General features: G+C 38.4%; 1 protein-coding gene across 1 annotated transcript in view; it reads right to left on the minus strand.

Annotated features, from left to right (window-relative positions):
• LOC143027796 (uncharacterized) overlaps positions 1-15000 on the minus strand; it is a 60558-nt gene that overhangs the window by 21446 nt on the left and 24112 nt on the right. The window lies entirely within an intron of this gene.

Genomic DNA, 15000 nt, shown 5'->3' on the forward strand with positions numbered 1-15000 from the left:
TACTACAAATTCTGTAAGCTTGAAGGAAGAAACCAATCAAAATTCCTGTCTTTACTCTCCTGCTATGACCTGAAAAATAATGGACAAATTCATCTCTGTTCGTAGGTTTCCTATACGCTACAAATTTTACTTCACTGTTTGTCCTGTGAATCAATGTATCAAGAAATGGTAGTTTGCCTTCTTTTTCTATCTCAATGGTGAACTGGATGTCTTTGTTGACACCATTGAGTCTCCTCAATTTATTTTCCACGCTAGCAGAACTCGGTTATATTGCGATGACATTATCCATATATCTCAACCACGTGGTGCCTCTGCCCGAGTTCTGCTAGTTGAAGGCGACCAGTAATTAGGGTCCAAAGGACTTATGTAGTGGAACTGTCGCAAATCGACGATTTGTAGATAATTCTACGTAGATTCGTATGGGTTTTGGGCTTCATTTTTTTTTCTGCTATGACTTTTGCTTACTTCTGCCGACCTCTAACTTTCGCGATCTCTATTTTTGTCTGATTTCTCTGCTTTGCTTTGGTTATCCCAGGTCCAGCCCTTTTATACTAAGTGAAAAGGGAGCCGATGTTTTAAACATGGCCAAACGTATCCAAACTAGGCAGTTTGAAGATGCTCAGGCAGTGGGAAGACAGAACGAGGGAGAATTACGTTTTTGGAGCTCTGCGCTTTGCCTTCCATTTTACGTAAATTCTCAGTGGTTTGGCGTCTGTGTTGCCGGCTAAAGGTATTGGACGTGAAATCGAACGTGACAAGAATGCTACTATAGTGGTCCTGTTTAAGGCAGGGCATTCTGTGAAGAAAATCTTTGAAAATACAAGAATTACAGTGCGTTCAGTGCAACTCTGGTTGTTACGTTACAAGGTTGGTGGGGGGAGCACTGTGCGAATAGACACACCACCTAATAACTTAGGGATTTCTTGCTGAATTTGTTTAGCAGATTTACAAGAAGACTTATCTATTTCACACTTAATAACGTTTAAAGTGCGTGGTGCGAATTTCCTGGGTTTGCCACAGCGCTGATGTGGGGTAGGTAGGGACTTCCAATTTGTGGCATAAGTATTGACGTCAGCATTATCGCGTCCAAACTTATGGCGGCTATTTATACCTACCTACCTACCTACCTACCTACATATATATATATATATATATATATATATATATATATATATATATATATATATATATATATATTTATATATATACATATATATATATTCACACACACACACACACACACACACACACACACATACACACACACACACACACACACACACACACACACACACACACACACACACATATATATATATATATATATATATATATTATATATATATATATACACAATAAAACACTAGAGACGTGTTCTACAGATGCAAGGTAACTACTATGAATAGAAAGAACTGGAGAAGAGCGCTTTTGTGTATTACATCTTCAGTACAGAAATACAAAGAAAGTATAAACAAACATATAGTAAGGAAAAAAGGAGATATGGACACAAGGGATCCCTGTGTCAACGGTGAGAGAAGAAGGTAGTGACAAAATATCATAGGAATGTGGAAATCTCCCCATTGTAGAAGGTGAAGGTCAAATGTCTTTGAATTCTTACATTTGGAACATATTTACAAATATAATTATCTATTCTATACAGTCCTAGGTTAAGATTGAAATTGGAATTATCTGTGGATTTGAATAAGCTACTTTCAATGTTTCTTTCGATAGTGAGAGAAGCAAGTAAATGCCTTGGGGGTGTTAAAAAGTGGCATGAGGAATTAGCAACTGGAAGTGGATGCAAAGGGATTGTACGAAGATGTGATTGTGCCGACGACATTTTATGGAGGAGAGACTTGGAATGGGCATGCTCCGCCTTTGTAATCCTTTGTAATCCTTTGGTGGCGGACGTACGAAGTTAACGACATTTTTGTAAAGAATAGCCTCTTAGATCTGCTGGGAGCTATTTTCAAAGAAATATGACTAATTTTACGTGTGCCGTGGCAAGCTGCACGTCAGATTCCAGAAAAAAATAAGAGAAAGACAAAGTTTATCGTACCGAAAAAATTAAGTCTTCGATGCAAAATTATATTTTCGATACATTACATGGATTTGCCTATTGCTTGGTGCATTCAAATGAAAGTATATATCAGTATACGTCCATTGAAGTCGGTAGAAAATGACAAATTGCTTGGCTTGATACAATTATAGGCTGTTAACGAATATCATCTGTGATTATAAATAGAGGCTCAAACAATGCTATATACCGTTTGCAATCATGAAATTAATTGACTTAAATTTCAGACACAATAATGTACAACGATACACCTCTGTAAGCTTATAAAACTTGCCCAAAAAAGTATTTATTTTCCGGCAAGAATTACAAAATCTGGCGGTGTCTGGTATCAATTTGCTCACTGCGAAAGGTCCCATTTAAGAGAGACAGAGAGGAAACATTGAAATGTGTTTCAAATGAAATGTCTGAGAAGTACAGTAGGGGTTACTAGGTTGGATAGAGTGAGAAACGAGGAGGCTGATGAAAGACTATTAGGATGATTTAGACACATGGAAACAATGAATGATGAAACATTAGTAAAAGAAGTGTGGAAAGCAGAAGTGGAGGAAGTGAACTTGAGGGGACGACCGAGGATGAGATGGATGGATGGGGTAAAGGGGGCGCTGAGCAAGAGGGAAATGTCTGTTAAGCAAGGAAAGGCTAAGGTAGGAGATAGGTATGAGTGGAGAATGACCGTGTATGGATGCTATTATGCAATCAAGGGAAGGATGTGGGACGGGGGGGGGGTAGGAGGTGCATATATGTGAATGATATTTTGACAGAGTCCGAAGGCATTTCTCCCTGTCTTCTTTTTTTCTGCATGAGGGGACGGAGACAGGGGGTCGCCGATTAAGTGAAGCGGCTTTGCTCTGGATGTACTGTGTATTGCTGCCTTGCGTTTGACCCAGGGCAGTTGGCGGATGCAGGGATGACCCGTCATCCATGAGGAGCTGAGATGGGATGGATGGAGGGGGATGGTGGAAGAAAGTGAAATGGGTGTGAATAGGTACATGCCTCTGACTTGGCTACCTCCCTTGTAAGGGGAAAAATCCCTCGGTTTATAGAATATGTAAAAAGACATACATGGATATATATGCGTATACATACGTACATATCTACTGTTTGCATACATACTTGCATACATATATTATATGTTTGTGTATATACTTGCTTGTATGAACACATACCTGTATACATAAATACATGTATACATCACAGCTAACACTACAGTCGGACGAAAGAAAGAGTTGCATAAGCGAAACTATACTGTATATTTCGATTGCTAACTGCAATCCTCTTCAGTAGTACTACTTCGTACTACTGAAGAGGATTGCAGTTAGCAATCGAAAATTTGAAATATATAGTTTCGCTTACGCAATTCTTTCTTTCGTTCGACTGTGGTGTTAGTTGTGATTTACAAATGTGTTACTACATTTCTCACTAGTGACATGTATACATACCTGCAAACACACATAGTTGCATACATACCTACATACCTGCATAGATACATACATACACACACACACACACACACACACACACACACACACACACACACACACACACACACACACACACACACACACACACACACACACACACACACACACACACACACACACACACACACACATATATATATATAAACACGTGGGCACGCACATATATCCTTGATAGTTTGTTATATATTTCCCATATGTGTGAGTTTTTAGGCTGGGAAATAAGGACAGGCAAGGCGACGAGGAGAGGCGATATGGAGCTTTGGAGAGATCCGGTCCCACCAATCCGCTAGGCAGCTGCTGCCGCTTATCTAGCGATTGTCAGCTGGTCCGGTTCCCTTTTGGGTGAGAGTCTGACATAGATTACATGATTCTTCTTTTTACCTCCGTGAACTGATTGTGAGACAGGACCTTCGTTGAAAATATATCTGCAGAAACTAAAAAAAAGTATATATATATATATATATATATATATATATGTATATATATATATATATAAATATATATTTATACATATGCGGAAAAAAATCTCAGTGCTTCATTAGATTTCCGAGTCTGACGGCGCATGAATTACGTCCGGCATTGATTAATTGAACAACTCTTAGTCACAATACCAACGAACGACTTGGTCTATAATGAGGCCGAATGAAAATATGTATATAAATAGAAAAATGAATAAATAAATAGATAAGTAGGTAAATAGGTAACCAGATAAGTAGATAAATAGATGAATAGATAAATACCTAATACTTAATTCTAAATACTTGAATACTCAAATGCTCAAATAATACATATACCAAGTCTTTTTCCCCCTTACAAGGGAGGTAGCCAAAAAGGAAAAGGCATAAAATCATTCCCACCCATTCCATCCCAGAATACACTCCACACCCCTCCACCCTCCCTCTTCCCTCATATCTTAGCACCTCCTGGATGACGGGTCATCCCTGCACCTTGTCCACTGCCCTGGGTCAGAAGCAGTGTCGCAAGACACAGCACATCCACAGCAAGGCAGCTTCATTAAATCGGCGACCCCACTTTTCCGTCCCCCCATGCATAAAGGAAAAGATGGGGAGAAATCCCTTCGGGCTGCGTCAAAATTTGCTCACACATACTACCTCACCCACCATCCCCCCACCCATTCCACCTCATGCATCACAACATCATCCATATACAACCATTCTCCATTCACCCCTGTCTTCTGTCCTCTCCCGTCCTTCCTCAACAGACATTCCCCTCTTCCCCAAAGCCCCCTTCACCCCATCCACCTCATCCTAGGACGTCCCTTCATGTTCACTCCCTCCACATCTGTCTTCCATACCTCTTTTACTAGTCTTTCTTCACTCATTCTTTCCATGTGTCCAAACCATCCCAATACTCTTTCATCAACCCTATCTCCCAACCCCCTTTCCATCCCTGTTCTCCTCCTCACCTCCTCATTTCTCACTCTATCCCGCCTAGTAACCCCTATCATACTTCTCAGACACCTTATCTCAAACACATTCAAACTCCTTCTCTCTTCCTCCCTTATGTTCCATGTTTCTGCCCCATACAGTGCTGTTGGCACAATCACTCCTTCATACAGTCTCCTCTTAGTATCCATTCCCAAATGTCTATTCCTCATTACACTTTTAATCCACCAAGGCATTTACTCACTTCTCTCAATCTACATTCTACCTCCACCTTCACTCCACCTTTTCCTGCCACATTTGCACCCAAGTATCTAAAACTATCCACTTCCTCCAGTCGCTCTCCCTTAATGCTCACTTCCAGTCTACTGCCACTTTCACCCCTTGTACATCTCATCACCTTACTTTAACCCACATTTATCTTTAGCTTTCTTCTATCACACACTCTCCCAAACTCTGTCACCAACTTCCTCAATCCCTCCTCCGATCCTGCCACAAGCGCAGTGTCGTCCGCAAACTACAGCTGGCTCACTTCTCACTTTTCTCCATTTTCTTTAACCATCTCCAATCCCTGACCCACAACCCTTGCATTTACCTCTCACACTACCCCATCCATGTATAAGTTGAACAGCCAGGGCGACATAACGCATCCTTGACGAAGTCCCACCTTTACCTCGAACCACTCACTCTCTCCATTTCTAATCCTGACACAAGCTCTACTACTCTCATAAAAACTCTAGACAGCTCCTAGAAGCTTTCCTTCTATCCCGTATATCCGCAAAACCTCCCACCGTGCCTGTCTGTCTACCCTGTCGTAAGCCTTTTCCAGGTCCATAAAGGCCCAAAAAACATCCTTCCCCTTTCTTATAGTTTTCTCACATATCTGTCTTACCACAAAGATCTGATCTACACAACCTCTACCCGTCCTAAATCCACACTGTTCCTCACCAATTACTCCCTCTGTTCCTCTCCTAATCCTCTCAATCAAGATTCTCCCATAAGCCTTCCCAACTACACTTAACAAGCTAATCCCTCTGAAACTACTACATTCACACTTGTCCCCTTTTCCCTTGTAAAGTGGAACTATACAGGCACTCCTCCAGTCCTCCGGTACTCCACCCTCTCTCCAGCAAACATTAAATAACCTCACCAGCCAGTCCACCATCACTGTACCTCCTTTTTTTAGACATTCTGCATGACATCCATCCAGACCAGGTGCCTTACCTGCTTTCATCATCTTAACAACTGCCTTCACTTCATCCTTCCTTATTTCTCCTCCATTTTCCTCACTCACCACGGTAATTTTCTTAGCATTCCCCACTGCAGCTATCTTTCCCTCCCTATCCTCCTTTACATTTAGCAACTCCCTAAAATATTCTGCCCATCTTTCCCTTACTGCCTTCTCTTCCATTATTATCTCTCCATCTGCACCTTTTACTTTTTCTTCTCTACTTGATTCGCCTCCTCTTCCTCTCTTAATTTCTTTCCAAAACATCTTTTTATTACTTTCAAAATTTTCTGTCATACTCTTACCCCATTTCACATCTGCTCTCCTCTTTGCTTCCTTTACCTTTTGCTTTACTTCTCTTTTCTTTTCTTTGTACCTCTCATATGACTCCCTCGTCCTATTTTGTAACCAAACTGTGAAAGCTCGCTTCTTCTCTTCTACAACCTTCTTTGTTTCCTCATCCCACCATTCACTAACCTTCCTTCTATTTCCTCCTGTCCTTCTTGTTCCACACACCATCTTTGCACACTTTGTGACTCCCTCCTTGAACCATCCCCATTCCTCCTCCACACCTAGCTCCACTCTATCCTTCACTCCCTCCCACTCCTTTCTCAACTTCTTCTTGTACTCCTTCTCCTTTTCCTTCTCATTTAAGGAGTTTACTCTAAGCACCTCCCTATCTTTTGTCCCTTTCCTCTTCCTCCATCTATCCTCCACTCTCAACTTACCTTCCACCAAAAAATGATCTGATATCACCCCACCCTCTCCCCTTAGCACATGTACATCCTTAACTCTTCCTATCATAATCCTATTTACCACTACATAATCCATTAGCGCTCTATCTACCATCCTTCCCTCCACCACCCTCTCCCATGTGTACTTATGCTTGACTTTCTTCCAAAACACTGTATTTGCTATCATCAACTCTCAAGAAACATTTCCACCATCAACTCTCCACTACGATTCTTTCCTGGAACTCCACACTTCCCAACCACTCCAGCAATTGGATCCTTTCCTACCCTAGCATTAAGGTCTCCCAGTACTATTACATTGATATTTCTCCCTAAATCCTCTATGCACTCATTTAAATCTATCCAAAAAGCCTCCCTTTCTTCTACGCTCTTCTCACTGTCAGGCCCATATGCACTTACAAAAACCCACATCTCCTTTCCCAGTTTCATCTTCATCCACATTATCCTTGAGGAAACCTCCTTCCACTCCACTACACGTTTACCTATCTCTTCACTTACTAGTATAGCCACCCCTTCCCTCCCTCGCCCTCTCTTCACTCCTGATAACCTCCCACTTACACTCCCAAACTTACACTCGCCCTTCCCTTTCAGCTTAGTTTCACTCAAAGCCAACACATCCATCTTTCTTCTCACAAACATACTACCTATCTCTTCCCTTTTACTCTCATCTGTACCACATCCACGCACATTAAAAGACCCAAACCTTAGGGTGCTGGTCGGAAAACTCCCAGACCCTCTTATGCCTTTGCTTTTTCTTTTAGGAATGTCCCCTGTGGGGCTACAAGGAGAAGGATGCCTAGTCCCACTCCCCGTCCCTTTCTTCTCGCCTCTTACGATCCAAGTGGAATTACTTGGTGGCAGTATTCTTTTCCCCCACCACAGGGAAGGTAGGCGAAAAAGGAAATGAATATTCAGAGAAATGGTACAGGACAGTAACAAGGGGTTGGGGGACAGCATAACGGAGGGACAGTCGTAGTATAAAAGTGTCATCATTTCTCTATGAACAGAGTTTTCCTCTATCACAGCCAAAATGATGTGTGGCTCTGGTCCGTAGGGGCGCCCCATATAGACCCTAAAGTATCAACTGCATGCCACTTTGCCACAGTAACATGCAGCCAACACCCCATACGTATATACTTATACACTGAGACAGACACTAATATACGTAGATACTTAAACACCCAAATGCATGTATACATAGATGATTATATACTTTAATCCTTAAATGCATAAATGTGTGAATACATAAATACTTAAATTCATAATTACATTAATACATAAATGCATACATTAATACATAAATGCATAAAAAATGGTTACATGAATACATGAATACATAAATAATAATATACATAAATGAATGGATATATGAATGGGTAAATACATAAAGAATTTAATAAATCAACAAATAAAAAAATGAGCAAATGAGCAAACAAATAAATGATAAATTAATGATAAATGATAAATGTATAAAGAATTTAATAAATCAACAAAAGAGAAATTGAGCAAATGAGTAAACAAATGATAAATTAATGATAAATGAATAAACAAATTAATTAGCAAACAAACAAATCATAATAAATAAATGAACACCAATAACTGCTTAGAAACAAACGAAAAAATAAACAAACTGAATAAACAAGTAGATAGGTAAATAAGTGAATATACAAAAAAGACGCAAACACACTCACGCAAAAGAAGACTTGTTTGCAGACATTACAGCAATTTGTTGAGTTGTGTATCCAAGTGAATTTTAATAACTGGAAATGTGCTACAGTCAATAGCCTTGGCGGAAAATTGACACGATTCATTGCCAATGTTCTTGGAAAAATATTTCTTCTTAGTTCTTGTCAAATGTTGTTCTGAAAGCTTGTGAAAACATTCTCAAATTGAATGTTATTAATGCTTCTTAAAGTGTTGAAGACTTGTATCAAATCCTTTTTAATCTTCCCTATTTTCATAGGGAATTTTGGTTTAGATATTGTTTTTGTATGATTTGTTTCTTATATCGTCCCTCCGCCCTTTCCAATCTGTCAGTTTCTTTCATGAAATTCTGGGACCAAACGGAAACCGTACATTTCAAATGGAGAATGAACGATGACTTGTGTAAGTGGTTGATGATAATGATCATGTTATCATTCCTAGCATCTTATTTGATGGGAAGAGGCACTGCACAAAGCAGCGTGGAGAATAAAGCCCACTGAATGCTGTACGCTCCAAAGAGTCCGTTCTGGTTGACACGTCGTGCCAAATCAACCTCTTATTTTTCCATCTATGTGCTATTGGGTTATTTCTTATTCTGTGTATAGTAAAGGAAGCTGCGTAGTACAAGGAGTGTCACCTTTTGGGATTATAGCAACAATAATTACCTGTACCTCATCCAACCAGTCTCACCTGTGACGCCTCGGCGTGGCAACATGGGGAAGAAAAAGCGTTGTTGCCACGTGTCATAGAATATATTCAAAGCTTTGTTATGATCCTAAAAATTACTCGTTGTAGTATACAGCTTCCTTTACTATATACATTATATAAAAAAAAAGAACTTCAAATAGCACATTGACGGAAAATAAGAGAGGGTCATGTACTAAGGTTTATTTGGCAGAATGGCTAGTAGTAGATCACGACGTATCCCACACGCTGCACAGACTGCACAGACTATAGTGTAACTCAAGTTAGCAGTATGACTCGAAATTATCATCACCCATATGCGTGAAAAATTTGTTAGGAACGTTGGATTTAGGTTTTTATTCAAGAAATTCGTGAAGTGTCCATCACTGTAGAGTACACGATTAATCTCAATAGTGCCTATCGGTATTGCCTTTGTCGGTATTCAAAAACATCCGATTAGTTACCGGCCGGTGTTGCGTATAAGGTGAAAACAGTTTGAGCCTTGCTGAAATAACCAACAAAGTATAGATCTCATTATTCCATGGCATCGTACGCCCTATGGGTCGTATTTCCAAATGAAAATTCGTCTCCCGTGCCCAAAGGAAATACGGTCACCATTTGTTACGAGTTTTAGGGCCCCCCAAAGCCAGTAGCGTTTAACAATGTGGCCCACAAGAACCTCTGATCTCGGTGCAAAATGGTTGCAGAATACTGTTTATTTTCATAAAATGGGTTTTACCTGGCACGTTAAAGTCGCACTGTTGTCCTTGATGCTTGCATAATTTATTATGTAGTTAGTGCACAGGGGGTGGGTCGATTAAGGTTATCTTGATTGATTAGCCACCGTGGCATCACATTTGAAACTCGTTTATTTATCTATATATGTATTCACTGATTTATTTATTTATCTCTTATATCTTGTATATATATCTATTCATTTACCTATTATTTATTTATTCATCTATCTATTTACTTATTTATCTATTTATGTTTTTATTTATGTATTTATGTATTGATTGCTTAATTTATTCATCTGTTTTGCTAGTGCAATATGATTTGTTTTTCTTCTCATTATTACTCTAGCTAACGCCAAACAGCTTTATTCAGTTAAGAGGGTGAATCCTGGACATGAATTGGTAAAAAAAACAATGCTATTGGTCATACGTAGGACTCTAGGTAAAGTTGTTGGGGGTGACGTGCCATGTTTTATCTGCAGACCTGCTTGTTATTTTATCATTATTACCATCATCATCATCATCATCATCATCATCATCATCATCATCATCATCATCATCATCATCATCATCATCATCATCATCATCATCATCATCATCATCATCATCATCATCATCATCATCATCATCATCATCATCATCATTACTATATTCATCATTGTCATTACTATTGTCATCATTGTCATTACTATTGTCATCATTGTCATTGTAACTATTGTCATTATTGTCATTGTAACTATTGTCATTCATTGTAACTATTGTCATTATTGTCATTGTAACTATTGTCATTGTAACTATTGTCATTGTAACTATTGTCATTGTAACTATTGTCATTGTAACTATTGTCATTGTAACTATTGTCATTGTAACTATTGTCATTGTAACTATTGTCATTGTAACTATTGTCATTGTAACTATTGTCATTGTTGTCATTGTAACTATTGTCATTTCTATCATTTTTATCATTACTGTCATTTTTATCATTTTTCATTACTGTCATTATTGTCATTTTTATCATTACTGTCATTTTTATCATTAGTCATTTTTATCATTACTGTCATTACTATCATTACTGTCATTACTATCATTACTGTCATTACTATCATTACTGTCATTACTATCATTACTGTCATTACTATCATTACTGTCATTAGTATTGTCACTATTATTATCACTATTATTGTTACTATTAGTGTTACTATTATTGTTATTATTTGTAATAGGCTGGTAGAAAAATTGGTAGAAAGAGAGGTAGAAGGAGGGTGTTTATTTTTTATGGGTTAGGTATTTATAAACATAATATCCAAAGGCGAGTGAGTTGCATAAGTTTGCTCTCCGCTTTGATTGGAGGCTGACTTTTAGTACTTGCTGACTTTCAGTGCTTGTAACCCAAGTGAAATATGCAGAGATTCGAGATTGCTTAAGTAAACAATATTGCATATGGACTAGTAACAACGAATCTGATTGGGGAAAGGGTTGAGGAGAAAATTCAATTGGTTCACGATTTTAAGATCACGCCCTTTGGGGAGGATCTTAAATATAAAGTTAAAGATAATTGGACTAAATAAATCACTACGCCACTGTAAAGCTCACCTAGAACCTAACATGCGTGTTCTCAGGGGAATCCTTGAGTGTACCTCATTGTCATCATTGTCGTCATTGTCGTCATTGTCATCATTGTCGTCATTGTCGTCATTGTCATCATTGTCGTCATTGTCGTCATTGTCGTCATTGTCGTCATTGTCGTCATTGTCGTCATTGTCGTCATTGTCGTCATTGTCGTCATTGTCGTCATTGTCGTCATTGTCGTCATTGTCGTCATCGTTGTCATTGTCGTCATCGTTGTCATTGTCGTCATCGTCGTTATTATCATCATCATCGTCATCATCATTATCGTCATCATTATCATGATTGTCATCATCATTATCGTCATTATCGTCATTATCGTGATCATCGCCATCATCGTCATTATCGTGATCATCATTATCGTCATTATCGTCATTATCGTCATTATCGTCATCATCGTCATTATCGTCATTATCACCACCATCATTATTATTTGCTTGCTTCACATAAAGTGGCCTATGATTTTTTTTTATAGTTATGTTAATTGCGGGAATATAGCGTGTTGAAAAAACTGCGTATATCTGACAAAGGCCAGCGTGAGTCAAATACTTCTGTTGAAACAAACAAACAAACAAACAAACAAACAAACAAACAAACGAACAAACAAACAAGAAATCTTGAAAGTTTGCCCTCAACAAAAACTAAGTGGTTTGTCTGCGTGAGAAATTTAGTAAGAATGATTTCTGAGATCCCTTATATTGCGTCTCTTTTAGGTCCAAACGAAATATAGCAGTGGTTTCTGTTGTTGAGGAAAATTTTTACCTACCATCTGGTTGGTATTTTTTTCGGTTATTGATTTATGGGATTATTTATTGCTTGAATAATTTTGCATCACCGACAAACAGTTATCCTTGCCCCAAATCCGTTGGGTACATTACACTGCAGTCAAAGAGACACTAGAACGTCTTACTGAACCTTACGCATATTGTCTTCAGTTTCTGATCCAGCGAATGTATGATAAGTGAAGTTGTCTAACACTGCAACTAATGATCATAGTTCAGTTAAGTTTAAGCCACAAAGATGTTTAAGAATAAAAAAGTTGTTTTTATGCCCTATTTGATCAGGAAATAGCAATAATAGTGTTACGACGAAAGGGAAGGTTCTGATATTGGTTCGGTACCCTAATCTATCTATTCAAACATATCTTAATTCATTCATTTTGATAATATATCTAATCTTTTATGCATTTATATGCGGATGGGTTGATGATAGACTGAAGCAATTGGTAGGGGATGAGATCAGAGAAATGAAAATAAGAAAATGAGAAATGCAAGGAGTGAAGGTAGTGGTGGGCTGGAGGTGTTTATAGGGCTAAAGGCTAGAGGAAGTTGAGAGCTTAATGTATTTAGGGTCACATGTAGCTAGGAATGGAATAGTGGAGGTGGAGATGGATTATAGAGTAATTCATAGTGTAACCCGAGGTTGTACTGGAACCTCTTCGACTAAAATCGCCTTGACTGTTGCCTCACGAATATAGAAGAATACAGTCAAATAACAATCCGTTGGGGCACAATTGGTCGATGACTAAAAATAATTGAAGAGATGATAAGGATGATTATACTACGAATGCTGTAGTGATATGTTTATTCATTTTTCTCGTGTAATACCTCATAAAGGCTATATAATTATATATCATATATATAATATATATATATATATATATATATATATATATATATATATATATATATGTGTGTATTGGTGTTGCACACAGTTGCTTGACAATGACTACAATACCTATCAAGTTGAAGTTGAGACCAAAATTGCTTGTCATTAAGTACACCAGGTATGGTAGAAGTGGTTGGTGTGGTATCTATCGGTCAGTTTAGGGTCTTATCGACAGAAAACAGCTGTTTCTATTCTACATTTGGGATGTCACCAACTTTATGTAACATGTTGTCATGATTAGGAAAGAAAAGATGATTTTCTACAATATTCTCATGCTCAGCAGAAAGCTTCTATTATTTTGGACTATATCCAGTAAGGGTAAATTAGACGCTGGTTAATCTATCTGGAATACAATGTAGGTAGAACAATAACTGTGGTGACTGAGAGGCTGTAGATTAATATCCTGCAGGAAGGAACCAATGAGCCTAACTCATATACTTTAGCTTCTGTTGGACAAAGTCGAGGCTTTGTCTCTTCCAAGTTTGTACACGTAAAATAATGTGCCAAGCTTATCATTTAGACTTTCGCTCAAAGCGAGGCAGCCAGACCCTCACCGGATATTTTGGTGACGTCGTCATAACATCCCAAAGAAGTGCCTTCTCTTTAGAGAAGTCTATGTGCAATGAATATTCATGTACATCAATACATATCACCTACATATGGGTATGGATACAGGGCCGGTTAGGAAGTATTGAGTAGAAGTGAATAGAAGAGACCGTGAAAGGAACCAGGTTTTACTGTTCGGCTACTGCCCCAGTTCAAGATGATGTTTTTATTTCGTCGCAGATACCCAGCGCTTCTATCCATGGGGACAATATCGCACCATAGAGGTGGAGTCATAGAGAGAGCTGGTGGAAAAGTTGTTTAAGCAGGGTAGAAAAAAAAAAGTAGCGACAGTAGAAGTTAAAAGTGATTTGTATTTTTCTCTGATTGGAGATTAGTCTTTGCTCATAAAATGCTGCTGCGTGACTCTGGTTCATAGAGGTGTTGCTAAAGTCTCTAAATGCAATCGATATCCCATATGGAGTTAAGTTGATTATGTTGACTCAGTTATTCTCATATGTCAGAGGGTGATGATTATCATTTGGTCTCTTTACCTCATGATATTCCTTTGATTTACAAATTGTTGAAATCGGTACTTCTTCCTGATAAACATCTTATTGAAAATTCCCTTGTCATTTTTTCCTCTTTCTGTTCTTTTGGTTTGATATTTTTTCCAATGTGCAAGAACCTCTTGTCCTACTTTGTTAAAAAATTTCATCACTCAAACACTTGCTGCCAATGGAATTAATCTATTGTTACAAGTGACTTGTCTAACAATTATAAGACTTCATAAGACCTGCAAAGACACACACACACACACACACACACACACACACACACACACACACCACACACACACACACACACTTGTCTCTTCCATCAGGTCTTTTATATTCTCAATTGACGTCGGTATGATTGAAGTAGCAGCGTAATTTTAGCTCCTCCAGTGATAGCACTGAATCAGTAGTTCTTACCTTCAACTGCGTTATCTGTATCGATATTTGATTATTGATTTTCGATCTTTGATGCTGAGTTATTCTGGCCGATGTCAGTAGGTTGAAAAGTGAAACGACATTACAAAATGTCGAAAAATAATACTG

Source organism: Oratosquilla oratoria, chromosome 1 (genome assembly GCF_046742065.1).
Source record: "Oratosquilla oratoria isolate Oo_2021 chromosome 1, ASM4674206v1, whole genome shotgun sequence".
NCBI classification, from domain to species: domain Eukaryota; kingdom Metazoa; phylum Arthropoda; class Malacostraca; order Stomatopoda; family Squillidae; genus Oratosquilla; species Oratosquilla oratoria.